The following is a 24,577-nucleotide window of genomic DNA, read 5'->3' on the forward strand; positions in this document are numbered from 1 at the left end:
AAAGAGAGAGAGAGAAAGAGAGAGAGAGAGAAAGAAAGAAAGAGAGAAAGAAAGAAAGAAGGAAAGAAAGAGAAAGCAAGCAAGCACGGGCAGAAAGAAACAGCAGCCTCTTAGCATTCGTGAGTGTGTTGTTCCAAAATGCAGAATCATTTTCTTCGCCCTCGCCCACAGAACCAAGCTCAAGCCTCCCTCTCCTGCTCACAGTATAAACTGAACAGAGAAGTATCAATGAGCATCTAACTGAAGGGATTAAGGAGGAATATTTTGGGATGTTTCAAGATGCAGAAAAGGATCTAAACATCAGTTCTGAAATGAATGATGAAACACAGCTACCTTTGTTAAGACCCCTTCTGTGCTAAGCCCTAAGTGCCCTTCTGCTGCCATGTCATCTAATTCTCACTGTCGAAGTGGATTTGGGGATGGTTTTCATCCTATTTTATATATAAAACTATGAAGCTCAGAGACCTGCAGTGAGTAGTCCAAGATCCTAAGTGTGGAGTCAGGAGTAAACTCCAGCTATCCCTCCGTCAAAGGACTTACTTGCTTGCCTTTTATGGCACTGAATACTCTGAGAGGTAAGGCTTACAAAGAGGGGAGAAGACACCTTTATGCGGCGCCTGTGCTTTGTTGGCCTCATTTGAGTCTTATTTTCTGGTCCAAAACATCACAGTCCTCCCACTGCACAGCTGCCTCTCCCTGGCCAGTGCCTTCTTGGAAAAAGCTCTTTGGTATGGCTGGCAAGACTTCAGAACTGCATGTTTCTGTGGAAGAAAAAAAAATCTGAGTTAGGAATTTATTCTCACTCAGACTCAGCCCTTCGGCCTGAATGTAGAATAGGAAGCCCAAGTCCCTAAGTCCAGAGAAGAAAGAGCTAAGCCAGGATTGCCATTCAACAAAGAACACCCTTTACTGAGGTAATGAACAGAATCTTTGCTCCTTTGCTGAAGGTGACCCCTCTATTTGAAAGACTGTTTCCCCCACTTTCCACCTGGCCCACTCCTGCATTCGTAAGTCCCAAGTCAGGAAGTGCCCTCTAGGACATCCACCCTCCTGCCTCGTGTGTTCCCACCACAGCCGTGCTTTCCTCTGACGTCACACTCGCCTTAGCTGACTTCTCTCCTGCTAAACTGTGAGCTACTTAAGGTCAGTACCTGGTTTTACTTTACTAAGAATCCCCAATGCTATCAACTTCATAACTGTTGAGTAGATAAATGAACAAAAGTGTCCAATCCAAGCCTTTGTGGGGCGTTTCAGAGTAGGGTTGAGATCTGGAGTGCAGAGAGGGCCAGACATCTCTTCCTTGACTCCAGAAGCCTCCCCCTCCCTTGTCACCCCTCAGAACTTGATGCTTTCTCATTGGTAACAATGATACCAGAAACACCTGCGGAGATTCACCTTTGTCTGGAAAGTGGGGAGTGTCAAAGAAGGTCAGCTCCTTGCTTTGGGTTCAAGCTTCATTCTAGGAGGCTGAGAGCTGAGGCTCTGCCCTGGTGGGTTCCTAGCAGACAAGAAGGAAGGTGCAGCCTCAGAATCCCACCTGATTGTATTTACTTCAGGCGGTTATGGCTAAGAGTGCTCTTGGTTGGGAAAACAAGACTCAGAGGATGCTTCTTTCCCATTCGACAGTATGTATCTATCAGTGTAACCTTCTTGAGTTAATCCCACCATCTCTGAAGTATGATTTAGATGCAGCCCAGAAAACCTGGTGCCAGCCCTGAGCTGACGCAGTGTGGATGAGAAGGCAGACACTGGGGAAGGAAGTTCCTCTCTCTACAGGATACTGTAGGTAACTGAGTGTGCATGCGACTACCCGCTCCAACCGGGCCATGCCCTGTTCAACTTTCCACCAAACGACTCTTCTCTGCGCCAGCTTCTGAGGGTTGGACAGAAGCCAGGTGCTGCTGCGACCATGAAGACCAGTTATTTGCCCGCTTGGGCTACTCTCCTTTTGGAATCCTCACCTGCAGGTGACTCCTATGCTGCACAGCTGGCTCAGGGTGACGGTGAAGCTTCCTATTCACAAAGCTCCTGGGTCCCTGTGGGGTGCTGCTGCCCTGGGCTCCTAGTCTGCGTCCTCTCTCTCTTTATTCTCTAGCTAAGGATTCATGAATCACACGTGAAGCAAATTGGCAGCAGGGGTTAGTTTCCAGACAGACCCAAGGTTGAAGTCCCTGATCTTGTACTTGCACGAGTTGTTTGTCGTCCCTCTGGGCCCTGCTTTCTTTATCTATACAATGAAGCTAAAAGCCCCTACCTTGCAGGTTGCTGTGATGATGAAAGCTGTGCTTCTCAATCTCGGATGCACATTAGAATTCCATGGGGGGCCTTAAAATGCCGATACCTTGGCTCTACCCAATCAGTCTTTGGAGAGTAGACCCAGGCATCGGTATTTTGAAGCTTCCTGAGTGATTCCTAATTGCACCCTAGGCTGTGACCACTGGATTACAGACAATATATATAACCTCAGTGACCTACTGCTTTCAGAATAGACTATACCATTAATAAATGATACCAATATTACTATGATATTATTGCTGCTCCTAATCTTCCTTCTGCCAAGAAAGGAAGTATGGTTATGGGGCTGAAATCTCCAAACTAAATTACAGAGCACATATAAGTGACATCACTAGCCTCCAAGTGGCTCAGTGAGATAACAAGAGTGACTTGAAACAGCCAGTCAGCTGTGAGGACCCCAGTTTTTTCTTTATTTTACTTTTTTGAGATGGAGTTTTGTTCTTGTTGCCCAGGCTGGAGTGCAATGGCGTGATCTCTGTTCACCACAACCTCCGACTCCAGGGTTCAAGCAATTCTCCTGCCTCAGCCTCCCGAGTAGCTAGGATTACAGGCATGTACCGCCATACCCAGTTTATTTTGTATTTTTAGTAGAGATGGGGTTTTTCCATGTTGGTCAGGCTGGTCTCAAGCCTCCGACCTCAGGTGATCTGCCTGCCTCGACCTCCCAAAGTGTGGGGATTATAGGTGTGAGCCACTGTGCCCAGCCCCCAGTTCTTTAAAATACATGCATGCCATCTCTCATGTCCCTGCCTCATCCAGCCTGAGTCTGTGCCAGCAGAAACATTTCCAGTTAAAGCCCAGTGCCCTCATTTCCAGTACTGATTGTCTCCTGGGAGGCAGCTGTCAACTGGTACATCCCAAGTTACCTTTGCTCTGCAGTAAATGGATGAGTCACAGTTGGTCCCAGCAGGTCAAGGAACAAGCAGCCCTGGGCCATCCTGTCTGGTGGTTGAGGCTGCTGAGACAATGCCCTTGGTGCCTATGAAGGAGTCATAAAGTTGGGCTTGACACTCTTTAAAGTTATCTTAGTTTGCTGATTGTTTGGTTAGAGGGACTGGTGTTGAGCCCTTCCTGGCTATATTAGGGCTTTGCATGATAAGTGTAACTAGGGTGAGAGGAGGGCGAGCAGCCTTCAGGGTCTGAGCCAGCAATGGGTCAGGCAGAGCAGTGCAGATCATCACTGACCTCAGTAGAAAACCCCCAAGCTGCACTTTAGATACCAGGTCCCTTCTTTTTCCAAACTAAAAATGTCCTGAGTGTTGATAACAGAAGGGCTGACTATAGGTTAACGTTGCTACTTATCCTGATTTGCAGGGCAGGGAGGGCTAGCTTTAGTTTTAAGCCAAATATTTAAATATTTCTCAAATCTGTCTACCTCTTTACCTCCAAACCACCCAAGTCTTGGCCAGAATCATTAAAAGATGATGCACTCATGCTGACTTGATGGCCATCAGCCTCCCACCAGGATCCCCACATTCTCTCCTGCCTCACAGAGCAGTCAAGATGATCCATCCTTACCTCAGTGGGACCATTTCACTCCTGACATGAAACCCTTCCATAATTCTCTGATATTCTTAGGATCAAACTTGACCCTTTGACATGCCTCCAAGCCTAACAGCCAGGCCATCATCCCCTTGCCACGTCACATTGCTGCAGATGGGTGGAAGGCCTCAGCTTCTCTCAACTCCAAGCTTCTTTTCCTGTTAGGTCTTAGAACCACATTCTTCCACCCATCTGGGGCACTTTCTCAAGCATAACTCTCACCCCTCTTCAGTTTTGAGCTTAAACTTTCTTTTTTTCCACCCCGTAGAGTTCCTCACACGTCAACCCCTCGAACTCTGAGTTTGGGATCCTAACACTTCTTAGGCTTTCCTGTTACCACTTGCCCAACCAGAATCTAAGTTCCATGAAGGAGGGACCCCATCCATACTCGCCATGCCACTGAATACATTTCCAATAAGCTCCAAAAGCATTTGCCAATGATGAGGTAAAAGAGATGGGTTTCATGAAAGACAAGACTGTTTGCAGAAGAAGAACCACATAGCAATGAGAACCCAGATGGTCACCCAGATTACACAAGGGCCACAGTCACGGACACGGTCTCCATCACGTGTAAGGGCAGTGTGCGTCATTTTGTCTATATGAAATAGGCATTTTGTTGGTAAGTGTCGTTTTTTCAAAGAACTTGTTGCTAGGCTATGGAAAAGGTGAATGACTCAGGAGAACGGGCATTGCAGCTGACGGTTCTTGAGCACCTATGGTGTGCCAGGCGTTATTGTTACTGTCATTTGGTGAATAAAGCAACTGAGAGGCATAGGAAATTAAGTAATTTTCCCAGTGCTATAGAGCCAATCTATTGAACTTGTATCTGAAACCAAGCACTGCTATTCCCAGGCGGGCACCCAATGTGCTGTCTCCCTGTAGAACCGCCGACAATCTTCCGAAATGTAGGGTCTTCCACATTTGCAGGAAAGCAGCATGGCATGAAGACGTGCAGTAGGCTCTACCTCCCCCTTTCAAGAGGTGGGGCTAGTTCGTGCCTCAGAACATAAAAGGGTGGGGTTTGATTTCTCATCTTCGTGAATTATTTCTGAAGAGTTTATTGTATAATCAGTGACTAAGTAATTGTGGCCATGAGGAGATACAAAGGTGGGTCATTACAGACAGTGTAATTTTTAACTTCACAGAAAGGACCTGGGGCTCTGTGGCTTCCCATCCGTCTTGTGACCCGGAATTATGCTGATCTGAAAGAGCCCTGAAACTCTAGGAAATTTGTTCTCAAAGGATGTTAGTCACAAGTCCTGTTGGCAATGGACCCCAGGTGGCCTGCTGTGCCAGGCTGTGTCCCTGCCAGCCTCCTGGTCCGGCCCTGACTCTCCAGCGTAAAAGAAGAGCACAGTTAGATGTTATTTTAGGCCTTCCCGCTTTAACTGCATTTCCTACAAGGGCATCTGCAGGTTTTTCTTCATTTTGCTGTTGTCTCCCATATGATTTGTGCAGATTCACTGAATAGGGTCATTAGCCTACTAATTGTTAAAGGCATGTGGAAGCTCTGAGGGCTCGGCTCTCAACAATATCCCAATTATTACTATGCATTGGTTAGACGTCCTCTTCCCTATACTGCGGTACTGGGTTCATACTGGCTTCCAGTAGTAAAACCACTTGCTCTGTCTCTAAGCCTGGTGACGATTCCGTTGTGATTAACTCTTTCACAACTTCTTGAACCTGAGAAATACATCGTTCTATTATAAGGAGCTCAAAAATGGTACATACATTTTCCTTCTTTATAACACACACACTTCTATGAAGTGTCAGCATCTCATTTGCACTTTTTCATCTAACCTTGGAAACATCCTTGTGCATTCTTGTTATTGTGTCCATTTCATAGAGGGGAATACAGAACACATGCGTTTGTTTGTTTTGTTTTGTTTTGTTTTTACATGACTGATTTATCAAATGTCACACAAGTAGTAATTAGCACACTTGGTTACAAACTCAGGCAACTGGCTTCAAGCTTACCTACTTCATGCTTAACTACTGTACTGTGCCAGTCTACTTTACTTCCTTGTGTTGTTTTTAACGTAAGTGATTTTATCTATTATAATCAGATCCATGACTGCTTGTTTGCTTGTTAATTAAAAAAATTATGGTCCTGAGTAATTAGGATGCATTTCCCTGTATCATTCAATTTCCATGACACATATTCTTCTAACCCCAACACACATACAACTGTGCACAACATACAGTTGGATTCGGACATATAAACATTGGTGCATTTTCATTTTCATGATATGAAATCGTTCTCTTTCTTATACGCGATCACCTTACCAATTTTTTCAAGATGATCTGGAACCTATTCTTTGTAAGCCTCTTTGGAAATTAGGGGGAACTTTCCGAGACAGAAATAGTGTCTCTGATAAATATGGAATTCCAGGGAAGGCACACATAGGGTCTCAACACTGGATGGACAGTACTTATCTCTTCAAATAGTTTGAAATAATCCTTAAAACCTTTTTGGAACTGATTTCACTTCACCTTAGAAATCAACCACATAACACGTTGGGTCGGATGAATGCATCCTATGTAACTCTTGGAGCAGCAGCAGTGCAGAATTTTCCTTCTAAGATCAATGGCAAGCTGGGACAATAGCCAGACACTGGTATACAGTATGACAAGCAATAAGCAGTGAAGGTAACAGATCCAGGCTAAGCCTCGGCCTCACCCCCACTCAGCAGTCTTATGGTCCTACACACATCCCAGCTTCTTTGAGTCTTGCTTTTTATTTCTTCACAGTGGGCCTGACAATACCCGCTCTCCCTCTAGACACTTCAAAGGGTGAAATGAGATGACAGCAGAAGCTGCCAGGCATGGTGGTGAGCACACAGCAGGCCCGCACTAAATGTGGAGTCCAAACCCCACACCTCAACAAGGCTGGTTTAGGAACACTCCAGGACAGGTCTCAACATTCTTACTGTAAGGTAATTTCTTAAAATGAGTACACTGCTAGATCTCAGATCCCCAAATGTCCAGAATATAACAGAAATGAAGTTTATTCACTTCACAATGAAACTGCAAAGAAACTAAATGGAAAGTAAGTGATTTGAAGACTGTCAGAGACAAAAGGAAGTCGTCTCTTAAGAATCATTTTCTTTCTTCTAGATTTGGATTTTGGAGTACATTACTGAGATTTTTTTTAAAGTAATTTAGATTACTTTTCAAAAAGTTGGACTATTTAAGGTTAAACAGAGTGGAGATAGATAAAGGTTAACAATCATTTGATAACAGGACAGAAAAGTATAAATCATAGTAATTGTAACAGAACAAAATTCATTTTCCCCCCTTAGAAACAGTAACTATTACATGGGCAGAACCCAGAAAACACTTTAACAGTATTGTTTGCTGAAGAGAATTCCTGTAACTAAATCAAAAATATTGTTTTCGTGGGCCCTCTTCCAAAGCATAGAAATAATTTTGTTATTACAGGCTCAACTTTCTCGAGATGATTTTGTGAGAGGATTTCACAAATGGCCATGTTTGTCTTTTACAGATAAACGGTGATGAATACACTGAGAAATCAGCCACCATCCGCAGGGTAACTGCAAGTCTCAGACTCAACACCTTCATGACCTGCTTCTTTTTCCCGTGAGAGTTAGGAATCCTTCCTACGTGTCGGTGCTATTGTTTGGAAATGAAAATTTACTTTCTGTCACGTTGGGTAGTGGAGCTGGCAGAGGTACACCCCGTCCCTCTTGGTCTTCCAGCCATTTGCCTTCTTCCTCTCTCTGCAGAAACACATCAGACCACTGCTTTCAATATTTCAAGATTCTCAAGAGACTATTTTTGTTGTTTATGACTTATAATTCATTAGAAGAAGGTGAAAGATAATTCTGTGGCTCCACTGCTATTTAACTCCTTGAGAACTGTTTGCTTATGAAATCAAGCAAGACTGGAGAGGGTGCTCTGTGACAGTGAAAGAGGCTCAGGAAAGATGATTGTAACTGGCAGAAGCAGTGCTGACTGGGACCCCAGATGGCCACCTGAGACCACTAAAACTTTCCCCACTATTGTCTGTCTCTGTTCCGCTAGATGCTGGGTTGTATGTTAGATGTCATTTGCCTTTAGAAAAAAAAGAAAAGAAAAAAGCACTTGAAAATATCTCTGCTGGTATGCATTCATTCATTCATTCATTCATCCATGAAATACTAATTGAGTGCATATTAACAGGCAAAACTCTGTGCTAGTAGCCGTGGTGATCAGAGCCAGGCCCACGGTAAGGCAAGTGGGACACTCATCCCAGGGGCATCATTTAAGGGGACACACACACAAAAAAAACAGGACTCAATATAAATTTTAAAATATTGCAATAATGTAATATTTTAAGAAATCAAAAGTAATGCAAAAAAATTGTGATGATCAAAATATCAAAATTTCTAAGAAGACAGAATCAGTAACAGTGCTTTGACAGGCTATACTAGTGCCTGAAGCAAAAGAGACATTTGAAAGGAAAAGGGAAAGTAGAAGGAAAAATACTGATCCTGTCTTTATTTATAAGGTTGATATTTTGTTCAACCCAGATTTTGCACTCATTTTTTAGAGTGTCACGTTAAAATGTTATTTGACTGGATTTTTAGGGGCCCTTTTAGATTTTGTGTCTCAGGCAGACACCTCAGTGGGCTCACACTAGTCCCAGTCCTGACGGAGATGCGGAGCTGCTGCCCTTCAGAGGTTTGTGGTAATAGTGGGAGTGCTACATGCACTCGACAAATTACTGTATTCCAAGGTATAAAGTGATACATGCAAGGAGAGAGGTTATGGATAAATAGCATAGGCACTAACAGGAAGGAGAGTGTATTTCTACATAGGGGTCAGTGAAGGTTTTGGAAGAGATCATGTTTAAGGGGGACCTTACCATGTTCTGGCTGGAGATTAAGAGACACAAGACTCCAGAAACCAAATCAAGTTTTTAAATGAAGAAAGAAACATCACCAGGTCAGAATACAGGAAGGGAGCTCACAGGCTATAAATGGAGAAGGTGTGCCAGGTATAGATGAAAGGCTGTGTTTACAGGGTGCAGTGTGTGTCCGGGAATCTTTCCTGTGGCAAAGGAGAAGGCCCTGTAGAGGTGGATTCATTTTACAACCACCTTATATAAACAAGACCCTTCTTTCCAGTTTTCTGGATAGAGACAGAAGCCAATGTGTGGAAACGAGTGAATAAATCATGCTTGTGAATGATGAAGGAGGGGTCTTGTATCTAAAAGATATCTTCATTCATCAAGTTAAATCTTGCCTCAAAGACTGATCTCTGGCCCAGCAAGCAGCATTCTGCCGTGGTCAAGATGCATGCCAATGACAAAAATCTTAATGTAGAAAATCAAATTGTCTTAAGCTACAGTTACATAAAAGCAGAGGAGAAAGCAAAATCTTCCACAAATTAATATCCAAGATTGAATCAGGGCTAAGCTAGCAGGTTTGATTCTGAATCTTGTAATTCATTCAGGGCCCGCCCTCCTTTATTTACTCCTAACCACCTAGAGGTTCACAAACAGAGATTCTGGGAAGTTGTTTTGACCTAGTTCTCTGTTTTGAATAAGAGGAATCATTTGTGAATCTCTACTAACCCAGCTGGAGGAGGAGCAGAAGGAAGGTTCCTACTATGCAGAGGGAAAGGGAATGTTAGCAAGAGTCAGTAGAGATCACCCGATCCACAAAAAGTCAAACCTAGACTGCTGGGCAAACAATGAATGGTCACCATTAGCAGTTATTTGTTAGGTTAGGAGATGAACAGCACAAATCCTACAGATTGTATTTTTCTAAAATTGGCTCACAATCACATAATATTTAACAGAGAGGGGGAGAAACAAACCACCTGAAGATAAAATTGATGGCATTCTGCGTCCAAAAAGACATTCACAGTCCTCCAGGAGGAGTGAAGTCATTCGTTGTCCACTGGGTGACTTCGCACCCGTGTCTTTAAAAGCTTTCCCTCGAGGCAGGAGAATTGCCTGAACCCGGGAGGCGGAGGTTGCGGTGAGCCGAGATCGCGCCATTGCACTCCAGCCCGGGTAACAAGAGTGAAACTCCACCTCAAAAAAATAAAAAATAAAAATAAAAGCTTTCCCTCACCTGGGGGCTCTACTTTCTCAGAAAACCAAATGATCAAGTTACCAGATTAGAAAAACAATCTGTTTTAAGACTGTAAAAGTTTTGGCCTAAACCGCATTGATATACTTACTCTTAGCAGAGTGATAGGAAATAGTCTTTCATAGCTCAAAGGAGGGGAATATTGAAAGGGGGCATGGACATCACTAGCCCAGCAGTGGTACAGCTGTGGAATACCTTCTCCAGGGGAGGCCCATCAGTTCCCCCAGTATACAAAAGAAACTGAAGGGAGCTGCTCTGGCCAAAGTCAGGGGGTGCCCGGAAACCTCAAATCACAGCTTTTGCCTTACCCTAAATAAGCCAGTATAAAACCAAACCAAACAAAACAAAAAAGGAGAAGAAGAAGGAAAATCCCCAAGGAACCAGAAACCGCGAACGTTTGGATGATTTGCTCAAAGACACACAGGTGTAAGGGTTAGGTTTGGAATACAGTTCCTGACTCCAGGTTCTAGCTTTTCCTGCTGTGCCCACAAATAGGATATCATTTGGATGATGCCATTTCCCTTTGCAGTGTGTGTGGTCACAGAACCCACATGGTGTATCTGTAAGGCACTCTGGAGTAGTGGGCGGAGGCCATTGGTCCTTGGGGACTGGGTGGTTCCAAGCCTGGCCACCCTGAGGGGCAAGAGGCGTTTTTCTCTCCATATACCTATAACCCATCCCTGTGGGGAACATGAGCTGGGAAGCTCTAAGCTGTGTAGTCTGGCTTCCTACTCTTCCAGAGAAAAGCAAGAGAGGAAAAGATTTTGGCCTGATCATGTTCTAACTGTGCCTTCAGTGCTCATCATGTACTGTTTTCTACACTTGCTTAGCAGCAAGATCTACTCTGCACCTGGAACGGGGCTGCGTGCTAAACCACATCAGCAGAAGTTGGCTGCAGGGATTGGGAAAGACCATGGATGCCAAATGTCTAGCATGGTGGTGACAACAAGAGGTACTCAATGAAGAACATTCTCTCCCACCTCCCCGCCCAGCCCTCGAACTGTGACCAGCAGTAGCCTCTAAACCACAAGGGGAACATCAAAGCTGACTTCCAGTAAACCAGGCTTACCTAAACTGCTTAACAGAAAAAGAACATTTGCCTTAAACTTAGCTTTAAGGAGAAAAGTTTTGTCTCTTTCAACTAATACGAATATATTTAATATTTGAGATATTTGCTAAATTCACCCTTGATATTGTTTTAAAGGTTCAGGCAGTAACAAAGCGCAAATTGAGAGATGTGCCGGCTTCCTCAGATGTGCCGGCCTGGCTACACTGCTTACTTCCTGGACTTTCTGCTCAGAGATGAACTGCAACCGTTTCATTTCATTTCACACTTTCCCATTTAAAATGGTATGTCGCTGAGCTAATGCACTTAGCATAGCTATTTCCTGTTTGGTTTTCCTTTTCTATTTAAATACTGTAAAAGGTATTACGGTATTCCCATTGTGGGCTTTAATCAGTAATTCTAATTTTATTGTGTAAACTTACATAACCAGTGACCTACAAAGGCATCTGCTTCTAGCCAGTTGTGTGACCTTAGGAAAATTACTCATCGCTCTTGGTCTCAGGTCTTAGTTGAAAAAAAAAGTAGGGTTAATAATGCCCCCACTGTTAAGACAACTAATTGTTGGGAGGATTGAGATAATGTGCTTACATTTCTTAGCATATAGGCCCCTTTCCCAGATTCTTGTAGGAAGGTAAGAGAGTAATAGTTCAAATTGTGAATGTGCTAGAACTATTCTAAATGCTTTCTGCACACTTACTGAATCTTCTCAAGGACCTTGTGAGCTAGAAACTGATTATTTCCATTTTACAGAGGAAGAAACTGATACATAGAGAGGTTAAGGAAGTTGCACAGTCACTTACAAGTAAGTGGGGTCAAGTTCACGCAGTTGGTTCCAGAGATTAACATTTTTGCGTGATTTCATATGTCTGTGATTCATAAATTTTTGTGAAAGCCAGCTTCTCTTTTAATATATGCAAAGTGCTGGACAGAAGTTTAACCATTCTACTGGGGAAGCCTCTTTTCTCAAGAATAATACTAGATTCAAACCAAGTCAGATAAATGGCTGCCTAGGCACCTTCCCCTTCTCTACTAAGTGTCCTCTTAATTCAACCAAAGTCTCAGAAAAAACCAAAATCCATTCTTTGAGTTTCAGATGAATTGCCTCACATTCCCATCTGAGGGAGGCTTGCGCCCCTTTTGCCTCCTGGATTCTAAAGGGAGAGGGGAGATGTGCCTTTCCATACTGCTGGTCAAGTCCCAGTTATCTCCACAGAAATATTAAATCTGTGTATAAATATGTGTATCACCACATTGCCCACTGTGGACTGTGGGCTTTCTCTAACATGGATCTGGATGTCAAAAATCCAGTCCCTTTCCTTGATTTACACACACACACACACAAGTCTTTGTCCATTCTGTTTTGTAATTTATATGTACTTTAGATCCTTTGCTGAAGACTTGGATAACTAGAGGGGTTTATATGATACCAATTCCAACAAATTAAAACAATTTAAAATTGATGTTATATAATTTTTTCCCCTCAACTGGGGCCTGTACCAGGTGGTTCAACACTCTCTTCACCCTTCTGCCCAGATCCTCACTAGTGAAAAATAGTACACTTTCCTTTTCTTATGCAGAGCAAGCCAACCCTGTCTTTCTCCTGTCTTTTGCTTCCACAACTTTCCTTAGGCTTTTTTGCTCAGCTCTTCGCATCAGGCTGGCTCATCAAGTAGGAGAAATTCTGAAGCCAGTTGCTTAGATAGTGTGTTTTCTTACACGGCATTAAGATCGTCCACAACTGGAATAAGTAACACACCTCTGAGACTGACCAACCTTGACAATTACATAGCAAGTTTCAACATCCATTTTAATTCTCTCTTACAACTCAAGGCAACTGCCTCTTGTCCTTTGTTCAGAAACCCAGGGTGCAGGATTCATTAAACCTTAACTAATATTCCATTCTAGAATTTGTGGGCTTCTTGGTGTCAATGCTGTTTTTAATTTTCTCTAACCCTTGAGGCCACTGACTGGAGGTGAGGAGATAGAAAGTGAGGCAAGAGAAGCGGTTACCTGGGAAGACCCTCAGCACTATGGGGGTGGGAAAAAGAGCACTGATGAAAGGACCAAGGGGCAGAGTTTAGGTGGCACCATAGAAGGTGACTCAGAGAAGGGACCATGGCAGAGAGAGGTTCAAAGCTTGACTTGGCAGGGAGCCCTGCAAGAATAATTTTCATTTTCAGTAACTAAAGATTAGATCCTGTTCTGCCCTGTTGTACATTTTGCTAATGTGCAGCAAGTTGCCATTTTTCTTTCCTCTATCCCTTTGATTTCATGATCAGCATTTCCAACTAATATTTGTTTAGCACCAGGCATGGGGTAGATATTTGGAGAATAGACTGACAAGAAAATGCCTGAAAGCTGCCCTGGAAACTTTTGGAGATGGCTGTTGATTCTTCTGGTGCTGCTTTGATGGGTAACTTCAACGCAAGTGCGATAGCCATTCTGCCCAGATTCAGTCCCATCCAGCTTCCTACTGGGAGAAAGAAAAACACAATAGGAATGAGTAAAATTTCCAGTTTTGCCAAATACATGGACTTTGGCGCACAATAAAAATGTGTTCATAAAAGTTAAAAATGCCTTATGAAGGTGTACACTTACAAAGTAGGAAGCTGTTCAGCCCTAGTCCTGCCAGCCCTGAGAATGCGGACATCCTGATCCCGAACGATGGTGCCCGGGGGCACTGAGATCTTCCAGCAGCACTTCAGAGTGGATGCTATCAGCTGGCTTCTCCTCAGGGAAGCCATTTTGCCATCAAAGAAAACTATTTCCTCTCATTTAATTATGTGGATTTTTGCTAAGTTAAATGCACTAGGAGGCTGGGATCCAACATTTACAAAGAGGAAATCTCAGACTCCTCTGTTTTCTGCTGGTCTGTGCTTCCTTGAAAACAGACACTGGGCAACGGAAAATGTGGTAAAAGTTTTAATGCTCATGCTAAAAGGAAAAACATCTTTCCTTTCCTTTACATTGGCCAGCCACACCTGGCAAGGCAAAGACTAGCTGAGTGAAAAGTCATTTGTGCAAAATTCAGCCAAGCTGTCAGTTGAGTTTAGCAAGTAACTACTTGGAGACAAAAAAAATTAGGGGAAAGAACCTCATCTTCAAATATATTTTATTTTTGGTGTTCAAATGTGTGTGTGTGTGTGTGTGTGTGTGTGTGTGTGTGTATTCACCTTCAAAGAAATGTTCTCAAGAAAATATCCCAAAGCATACCATTTTAGTTTATATTACATTAATTCTTGACATGAAATGGTAGAAAATGAAAAGTAACGAAAACCATTTTCTATAAAGTAGGACATATTTGCTCTAAAATTTCCAATGTGATACCAGTCCTTTATGAAACTGAAAAAAGAAGGAGGCAGAAAAGAAGGACATCTAACAATATCTATGTCTTTTCTCTAATTCAGCCACAAAGGGATTTACATGTTGTTCTTTGCTTGATCCCAAAACATGTGTCTGCAGGTGGGAAAAGAAATCTGGTTGTAGGAAGAGGGGAAAATTCTACTCTCAGCTTTTCCACATGACTTTATTAAAAAATCGTTTTACTTTTTTGGAAATAATTTTTCTATAAGAAAAATAGAAACTGTGGATGGTTTATAACGGTTTCTGATAGTCACATGCCTTGAGACTGACTTTACAAAGCTGAAGAGATAGAGATGTTTCTGTGTGCGCTCGCGTGAGTTGGGTAGTGATTGTGTGGCACCACCCCAGCACTGTCACCTCCCTGTCTTAGCGCCCAGGGCAGCTTGCGATGCTTCTGAATTTGTACATAATGCTGAAGTCTGCAAAAGCCTTCTCTAACATGAAATTCCCCAGTCAACTCGTAGGCCCCTTTAAACAGTGAACAAGACGACCCTTGTTCTGGAAAATCTAGCTATCTTGCCAACACACACACATATACAAAAACACAACTGTTGGGCAAATAAATCTTTCCAGAGAAAATAGATTCCTTTCCAATTCAGTCAACTGTACTGAGCTGGAAAGCAAGAAATGTTATTTTTCCAGGACGAAGGAAAGACAAGATCTCTCCTTGTTTACCCTGTCTGGCCTATTTCAAAAGAAGGCCAGTTTAATGCCTTCATTAAAAAAAAAAAAATCTCAAGTGTTGTTTATCAGAAGACACTTGGTTCCTTTCAGGCTGTGAATCGCACATTGAAGCTCTGTGGTTTTTTCCCTTTGACCTAAGATACACATGGCAGGAATGAATTGCCTGCTGCTCTGGAGATGTCAAAGGTATCAGGAGTGGGAAGGACAGAGTCTGGTGATGTGGGATTCTTTGCTATGGGCCAGCCTCCTGATTGCCAGCCTGTGTCCCACCCGAGTCACTGAGCATGAAAGATGGAGCTTATGAATTGACCCCCACTTCATTCAAGGCCCACACATTCTCCATGCTTACTTCTCCATGTTCCCCATAATTTGAGAGCCTGGATGATCCCCTCAGAGAGTGAGAAAACATGGAGTTATAATGTTCCTGGCTGAGGAGCATGATAGAATATAAATTAGACACAATGCTTGTCTATTCCCTGGGACGCTCTTTAGAACTTAATGTTCAAAGTCTCAAGGAAGTCCTCACTACAGTGACAGTAACTAGAGTCTGCGGATTCCAGCTTCCTGGTTCCTCAGCGTAAACACAGGCTTCACATGTCAAGCGTGTAGCATATACTTGTTGTCCAGTAAAAATTTCTGTTTCTATTTTTTCACCAAAAACTTTCTATTTGCCATTAGATATGGAAGACAAAGGTAATAATTTCATATATTTTCATTTCTTCCAAGCATCATTAGTTCTTGTCTTATCCAATTTGTGGTTGCCATAGGCTTATGCAATTATACATATTTCTTCTCTGCCTCATCCCAAACCTGTTCCAAACAGAATAGTCTAATATGTGGCTGCTGGGTCACAATGGCACATGAGCCAGAGCCAAATGGAAAAAAAAAACGCAAAATATCTTGTTAGTAGCTATATCAATTACTTGTTAGCAAGATAATATCTTGTATATACTGGATTAAATTCAATATATTATTAAAGTCAATTTGACTTAATTCTTTTTACTTTTTAAATATGGCTACTCGAAATTTAAAATTGCATGTGTGGCTTGCACTATATTCCCATTAGACAGTGCTGGTGTAGACTACTCTGTGAAATATACAGTTAATAAGGTAATAATTGAAGGCAAGGGCCTACAATAATAAGCTAGGTTTTATGGCACATTTACTACGTCTGGCATTTTATATGATTTTATTTCATCCTAATAACATTTATGAAAGGTAATTATTATTAGCCCATTTGTTGAGAGTATCCTGCTTAAAATTTTGTAGCATGCTAACAGAACTGGTATTTAAATTCTGGGTTTCTGGCATTAAAATACATGAGCTTTACAGTCTGAAGTGATGTCTCTTAAGTATTCTTTATCTCACTTAAAAAAAATTCCCAAGAATGTTGACCTGGAAAAAATAGGAGTATCTACTCCTTTAGTTCCTAATTATAGCTTTCAAATTTTGCTACTCAGAAAATCAGTGTTATATATTTTTTTATTATTGAGAAGGAATAATAATAAAAATGTTTATCTCTTACCTATGAATTTAAACTGGAGAAAATCATGAATTAAGCTTCTGTCTTTCCTAAACACAGAAGAAAAGGGAAACTTATTAGATGAGGAAGAAATTATTATCCCTTGAGCACCTACTGTTTCCATCCATGTCCCATAAATGCACTATTTTTAACTGGTCCAAAATGGAAAACATCATCTTTATCCCCAAACCAGCTCCTCCTCATTCTCCATTCTCTATCTTAGGTATGGTCACCTGAATCTACATACTCACCTACACCAGAAACCTCATTCTTTTCTCAGCTTCTCTCATTTCTTTACCCTCCTTTCTATCTTGCAGTTTATAGAACACAGGTATTTTTTTTTTTTTTTTCCGAGACGGAGTCTCACTCTGTTGCCCAGGCTGGAATTCAGTGGCACCATCTCAGCTCACTGTAACCTCCACCTCCTAGGTTCAAGCGATTCTCATTCCTCAGCCTCCTGAGTAGCTGGGAATACAGGCGTACGCCACCATACCTGGCTAGTTTTTTTTTGTTTTGTTTTTATTTTTTTTGAGACAGAGTCTCACATTGTTACCCAGGCCAGAGTGTAGTGGTGCCATCTCGGCTCACTGCAACCTCCACCTCCCGGGTTCAAGCAATTCTTTTGCCTCAGCCTCCTGAGTAGCTGAGATTACAGGTGTGCACCACCATGCCCGGCTAATTTTTTGTATTTTAGACAAGACAGGGTTTCACCATGTTGGCCAGGCTGGTCTCAAACTCCTGACCTCAGGTGATCCGCCCACCTCAGCCTCCCAAGGTGTTGGGATTACAGGCATGAGCCACCATGCCCAGCCAGAACACAGGTATTCTTACTTTGCCTGAGCAATACAGATTGTGCTTCCCAGTGGCTATGCCAACCTCTTCTTATCAGCAGAGCATGTTCCAATATCCCTCAGCACATGGTGTTATTCAGCTTGCTAATGTTCTCCAAATAGGCATAAAATTATATCTCATTATTATGTTAATTAACTGAGCTACTTATGATGTGTTCGTTTTTTGGGTTTATTGCTTTGTAAATTGCCTGCTCATATACTTGGCCCATTTCTCTAATGAAGTTGTGGTCTTTCCTTGTTTCATTTGCCTTCTTATTTGACCTGGTCTCTTTGTGTATATTCTGGATAGGAATGTCTTGTCTTGTTTAAACCTTGTCTCTGTTCCTATTTTTAAATATGTTTCTAACGTTATCCTTGTCATGTGTCTTTCTGCATAATAAAAAGTTAATTTTGATATATATCAATAATCAGTGTTATACCATATGACTTTTTTTGAAGTTTTTGTTTAAGTTTTGAAATGCTCTACTGCCCCAACATTATATACATTTTTAGAACAAATTTATTCTGAATTTCAGGCTAGAACTTGGACGGAATTACATCGTACTTACTGGATATATGCGGAGAGGGTTAGCATCTTTATGATATTAATTCTTTCCATATAACAATAAGAAATATTCTCATTCACTCAGGTTTTTTCTGTGTTATTACATTATTGAAGTTTTTTCAAAGGGGCTCTATGTTTCTCATTTAATTACCAGATATTTTTAGTTGTTGTTGCTATTTTAAGTGGTATCTTGCTTTTAAAAAAAATACTTTATAGTTACTTGCTGTTAGAAATGCTCTTATGGTTTGATCACATGTCCATCAAGTTTTTACTGTTTACCTGTTGATTCTGTTGTTCATTCTGAGAGATGTGTATATATCATCTGCAGACACTGATGGTGAATTTCTTCCTTTCCAATCATCTTTTTGCTCTTCTTTCCTTCAATGTGGGCTAGGACTTCCAACAGTATAATATTGATTGTGTCATATAGTGACATATCACAGTGAGAATTCTTGTCTTAACAGGAATGCACTTAAATTTTCTCCATTAACTATAATGTTTGAGAAGGTTTTGGAATATAACCAAAATCCATTTAGGGAAATTAAAGAAATCCTTTTCTACTCTTTGCTAAGAGTTTTTTTTAAAATCATAAATAAGCAAAGAATTTATCAAGTACTTTTTCTGCATCAGTTGAAATTATTGTCAGATATTAAACATTGTAATTTACTAATGTTCTTAATTTTGTTGGCAGAATCCCTAATAAGGAATCATTTGTTCATCAAGCTGCATTATTTTAAAACATAATGTTGGATTCAATTAGCTAATATTTTAGATTTTTTTATCTACTTGATTAAGAGAAAAGGGGCTATAATTTTCTTTCTTTGTCAAACACCATCTTTGTAAAATGTCCATCTGACTACACCAATATCATAAAATGAACTCAGCAGCCTTTGCTCTATCTCTTTTGGAATAACTTAGAATACAGACAAGAATTTGTTGTTCCTCAAGAGTTTGATAGAATGCACCTGTAAAATCATTTGGGCCTACAATTTTTTGAGAGGAGAGGTCATTGATTGCATTTAATCTCTAAAACGTGTTGGTTTAGTCAAGTGTCCTATTCTTTATGTCCATGTTGGCATTGAATATTTTTTCATTTTGATTAGGTTTTCAAAATGTTTATATTTTAATAAGTTCATATCCCTCTTCTAGTATTTCGATGTTTTTCTGAAAATGATACCTGCCAATAGAGAATTCAAATAATATAGAAAATTTTAAAGAAAAAATAACAAAAATCAACCCCAAATCCTATGCCTCAGAAATAATCATAATATAAACATCTATATATAGGTATTTTTATAGCAGACGTCTTTCTGTGTACAGAATTATAATAATAATAGAAACACATAATAGTACTTATTATTATATACAGATACTGTATTAGTCTATTCTCGATTGCTATAAAGAAGTACCTGAGACTGGGTAATTTACAAGGAAAAGAAGTTAAATTGGCTCATGGTTCTGCAAGCTGTACAGGAAGCGTAGCAACTTCTGCTTTGAGAGGTCTCGGGAAACTTACGATCACGGTGGAAGGCAAAGGGGGAATGAGGTGTCTCACATGGTGGGAGCAGAAGTGAGAGACAGAAGGGAGGCGATACACACTTGAAACCATCAGAACTTGCCAGAACTCACTCATTCACTTATTACCACAAGAATAGCACCAAGAGGATGGTATCAAACCATTCATGAGAAACTGCCGCAACAATCCAATCGCCTCCCACCAGGCCTCACCTCCAACACTGGGGATAACAACTGAATATGAGATTTGGGTGGAGACACAGATCCAAACCACATCAGATACTGACAGAAGAATTATATACATAAATAGATAGAATGGATGCTTAGAAAGCTAAATGATGGATAGATGAATATATAACCCTGCATATATTTCTAAGACCCACAAGAACTTTTTCTTTGCATTTAATGATTACAAATATATCCCCCACAAGATTCTGCACTCAATGAGAGTGGGAACACTGTTCCATGCATCAGGCTGCTTTCTGGCATTGATTCCAAGCTTACAGGATGTTTATTGAATGACTGAGTGAATGAAGAACATGCAGTTCAATGCGTAAACATTGTTCAAGCAATGATGTAAGTTTTGCTTATGTAATCCTTCCCAGCTCCTTGAAAAGAAAATGTATTATCCGCATTTTTCAGTTGAGGAACTGAAATAGGAGGAAAGTGATTTGTCCAGGGCCTAAATAACAACCTGCTGGATTGTGGCATGGGCTTTATCTGATTGTAATACCTCCCACCCCTTGCTTTCCACTATACCACGCTGATACTGAGAAGAAATATCCCAAGAGGCCAAAAAATATATGATGAATCTGCAGTTTCTTCATTGAAAAAACGTTTATTAAGCTCCTCCTAAACACCACGCACTGGAATGGGAACTGACTTTCAGTGACTTCTATGCAGGGCTCCTGCACTGTACCCCAACAAAGCAAACAAACAAACTTATGGTTATGCTGTGCTCTGGAGCATGTTGTGTGAGCGAAGGGAGAAGTACCAGAAAGAAGGCGGTTCCAAGAGGCCTCCTATGTAAAAGTGGGAAAATAGAAGGCAGGCAGTTGGAGGAGCCAGGGACCATGCTCCAGGCCAACACGGGCCCAGCAGTGGGAATGACTAAAAAAGGAGGGCCCTGTAGGAGACACAAGCAGCCCTGCTTAGAAAACAGCACCCGCTTTGCGCCCGCCAATTAGGGAAAAAAAGGCCCTCTCTGCTGACCAATTAGAAGAAGGTTCCGTTTCATCTTGCTGACCCAGCCCCATGCTGCATGCACCACACCACAGGGGCTAAACAATAGTGGGTCTCAGCCCCCACTGCACCTGCTTAGCTGGGTGCCTTTGTCAGAGCAAAACCTACATCATCATCCAGCCCCTTGGGAGAAGCTATCAGTAGGGCAGTCCTCATCATAGCTCCCTTTAAGGCCACTTTAACAAGTCATTAGAACAGATCCTGGTTGGTTTTATGACATCTGCCACCTAAGGTTAACAAACATGTCAGTCAAGAGGATTGTAATCCAAGGAGGAAAAGGAGATGGTGTAGGTCATTTTCTGGTGACTTTCGTATTAACAGAAATCCCAATTAAGAACTTTAGATTCTTTTTTTTTGAGACAGAGTCTGACTCTGTCACCCAGGCTGGAGTGCAGTGTCACAATCTCAGCTCACTGCAACCTCTGCCTCCCAGGTTCAAGTGATTCTACTGCCTCAGCCTCCCTAGTAGCTGATATTACAAGTGCCTGCCCCATGCCCGGCTGATTTTTGTATTTTTGTAGAAATGGGGATTTCACCATTTTGGCCACATTGGTCTTGAACTCCTGACCTCAAGCGGTCTGCCCAACTCAGCCTCCCAAACTGCTGGGATTACAGGAGCGAGTCATCGCACCCAGCCAAGAATTTCAGATTTCTTAACATTGTTTTCAAACATCACCAGTTCTCCAAGAAGCTATATACACCAGAGGAGAGTGTGTTCAAAAACAAATTTTTGTGCCCTGTTGTTTCCCGTCATTAAAAATTTAAAATTTTTGTTTTGAAGTTTAACATACACACAGAAAAGTGTACAAATTTTAAGTTTATAGCTCAATAAATTTTTACAAAATGACTACATCCAAGTAACCAGCACCCAAGTCAAAAAACAGAGTTATTACCAGCGCTCGAACCCTTCGTATCTTCTTTCAACCACTGCTCCCTCTTCACAGGGAACCTCTGCTTTTAACTGCTAACACCTCCGGCTCACTTTGCCTTTTTGTTAACTCTACATAAATGGAATAATTTAGTGGGTTCTCTTTCCTGTCTGGCTTTATTTCCTCAGCCTTACATTTGTGAGACTGATACATGCTCTGGCCAGAAGCAATAGTTCATTTATTCTCATTGCTGTATAGTATGCCCTTATGGGAAGGTACTACAGATTATTTCATTCATTCTACTGTTGATGGACATTGGATCATTTTCAGTTTAGGGCTAATGTGAACAGTTACCGCCTGTTTTTAATGTTTGATTGCTGTTAACATACCCCTGCCAAAAGCCGTCCCATATGTAAATGTGAAATTCAAGGACCGAAAAATTGCTGTGGCCATAGGAAGCAAAAATAACTGTAAAGGATCTTTTATCTTGATTAGAAAACTTAAAGATATGTTACTGTATAAGCAATTACACACAGTTCATTGCATAATGACAGCAGTCATTAGACTGTGAGAAGTAAACAAGATTGATTAATTTTTAGGTAAAGAATAGGGGTCTATGTGATTCTGACAACAGCTTGTCAGTTTTACCCTCTGCATTTAGCAGAGCTTGGTACCTTTTTCATGATATGACAGTGTAATACTCAGGATTTCAGCATATAAACTGCGCTGATTGACTTCAAACTCAGGTAGGTGGCAAGTAGCAACACTCATTTTCCAGAAAAGAGAGTTTAGGCAAATGGCTTTCCCTCCCTCTCCCCATGCTCAAGACAGGCAAGTCAGTGTCATGGCTACAGAATGCACAGGCTCCTGCCTGTGAGCTGAGACTCTCTAACTGTCCTCCCAACATGTGTCCAATGTGCAGCAGGAAGGCAGTGGGAGGAAGTGCAGCCTCGAGGTGGGAGGAATTCTATGAATACCTTGGATATTTATAGTACTCTGGAGTACTTGTAGCATCTTTTCAGAAGAGCTGGCCAGAGTCTGTGACTCATATGCCAACACAAAGAGCAATGTCATTTTGGAGGTGGGCTGTCACACGGCTCTTGCAACTTTCGGGACTCCTTATAGGGGCCAATTCCTCATCTCTGTTTATTATGTTCAAGAAACTGATGAATTAATCAAAGAATAGTCCCTGAAGATTCTTTCTGGGCATCTCCACATAGGCTGGCTCCATCCCAGGGGTTCTTTGCCTTTTGTGCTGTGAATTTCCGTGGACAGCTGGTAAAGGCTTACAGACTCCTTCTCAGAATATTGTTTTAAACTGTGTAAAATAAAATACATGGAATTACAAAGGAAACAAAGCATATTGATATAGTTACCCAAACTGCAGAAACAAAACAAGTTTGTGATCTAATAATATGTGTGCTTCTTTGTTAACATGTTCCACAACCAGATCTAGAGGTGAGAAAATAATTAACATAATTTCAAAGTAATGGTAATTATTCACAATATTTGACAATACCTGTAATAATGTGATGTGATATCAAAATTCTTTCTATTGGTGACAGTCACAGGTACTGCTACTACTTCTACTGCCTATCATCATAGTTGAAAGAGATTTAAAATTTCCATTAGAGGTTAGTAAAAACTTCAGAGGTATCCTTTTTCCCCTTCTAAATTCATAGACACCTGAATTCCATCCCTCATCCCTGAAATCTATTCCTACCTTAATACCCCAAAGACGGCTCCTAGGTTAGGGGCACACACACACACCTCTAAAGAGCATCAGCTATCTGAAACCCAGCAGCCTGTCTCCAGAAAGCTGGACCCCAGGCCAGTCCTACGGCCAGGCCAGAGAGTAGCAAGCTAAGAGCTTGTGAATCTGATTCTCAGAGTTTGCTACTCCTACCAAGTAAGAATTGGCCTTAGGTGTAATCAAGATCAGTCCCCAGCCTGGCTCCTCGTGACAGGGCTGAGTAACAGGCCTTCTTTTCAACCATGTTCTAAACAATCGACAAGTTCAGATGCTATCCAGGGACTACTGTTTACTATTAAGTTGATGATAATTAAGTAGATGAAAGCATTATGGTTATTAAAGAAAATGCCCACAGTTTGAAAGATACATGCTGAAATATACAGGGGTAAATAATGTATCTGGGATTTAGAATTAAAGTTTTTTTTTTCAATGACTCTGGGTTAAAAAGGGGATGAATGAAGCAAGACTGGTGAAAAATTCAATTAAAATTTCTGGACTCTAGGTAACAGTTATATTACCTAAGGGTTAGTTGTACTGTTCCCTCCGCTTTAGCATATGTTTAAAACTTTTTCTTATAAAAACCTTAAAAATAATTTTGGACCAAAAAAATTCAGTGGAGAGTAGTTTTTTATAGTGCCAGTCTGCTTTTTATAGTAATGATTACTTAAGTTAGTTTGACGTACAACACAATGGCTAAGTTGTATCATTTCTTTCATAGTAAGTATACAAATTTTAAACACTGGTTTTCCCCATACCTTTCGCCAGTTGTTAGGCAGAGTTTTACCCTCCAGAAGTTCATACTTAAGCTGTGAAGACATAATGGATACACATGAGACCAGAGTTGGGAAACAATGTCAGGCAGGGTATGATGTAAATGCCAAGAGAAGTGATAAAGATGGAAAATGTGATACGTGTTCAGGAAAAGCGGAGATTAGGGAGGGCTGGAAGGCAGGGTTGGTGGCCTGGAGTTGCAAGTTGTTCATCGCCTGCTGGTCTCAGAGTTTTGGATTTATTGCCTCTTTCCGGTTTAGGCATCTTTCTTTGCACTCATTTCTCCATAGTAGAATTCCCTCTGGATTTTTAAGGCTTGTAAGTGAAAACCTTCTTCCTTTCAATATCTTCCTATGCCCTTTCCTTACCAGGCTGTATTTGACACATACTGAGTCTCCATAGATGTGCGCCCTCCCTCTGCTCATGGCTGTATTTGACACATACCGAGTCTCCATAGAT

At 41.4% G+C, this 24,577-nt stretch overlaps 1 long non-coding RNA gene and 1 other non-coding gene across 2 annotated transcripts in view; one reads left to right on the top strand and one right to left on the bottom strand.

Annotated features, from left to right (window-relative positions):
• Positions 1–801: 801 nt before the first annotated feature.
• LOC144582903 (uncharacterized) lies at positions 802–8,179 on the top strand. Its single transcript, XR_013536460.1, has 2 exons — positions 802–1,143; positions 7,343–8,179. It is a non-coding gene; the product is annotated as an uncharacterized LOC144582903 (long non-coding RNA).
• Positions 5,704–24,577, bottom strand: part of LOC100403554 (uncharacterized) — an 88,492-nt gene continuing 69,618 nt past the window's right edge. The window contains exons 4-5 of the transcript XR_013536459.1: positions 16,577–16,623; positions 5,704–13,477 (exon numbers count right to left, since the gene is read on the bottom strand). This is a non-coding gene — a transcript (uncharacterized LOC100403554). The remainder of the gene's footprint in view (positions 13,478–16,576; positions 16,624–24,577) is intronic.

The sequence above is a fragment of the Callithrix jacchus genome, chromosome 5, assembly GCF_049354715.1.
Source record: "Callithrix jacchus isolate 240 chromosome 5, calJac240_pri, whole genome shotgun sequence".
NCBI lineage: Eukaryota > Metazoa > Chordata > Mammalia > Primates > Cebidae > Callithrix > Callithrix jacchus.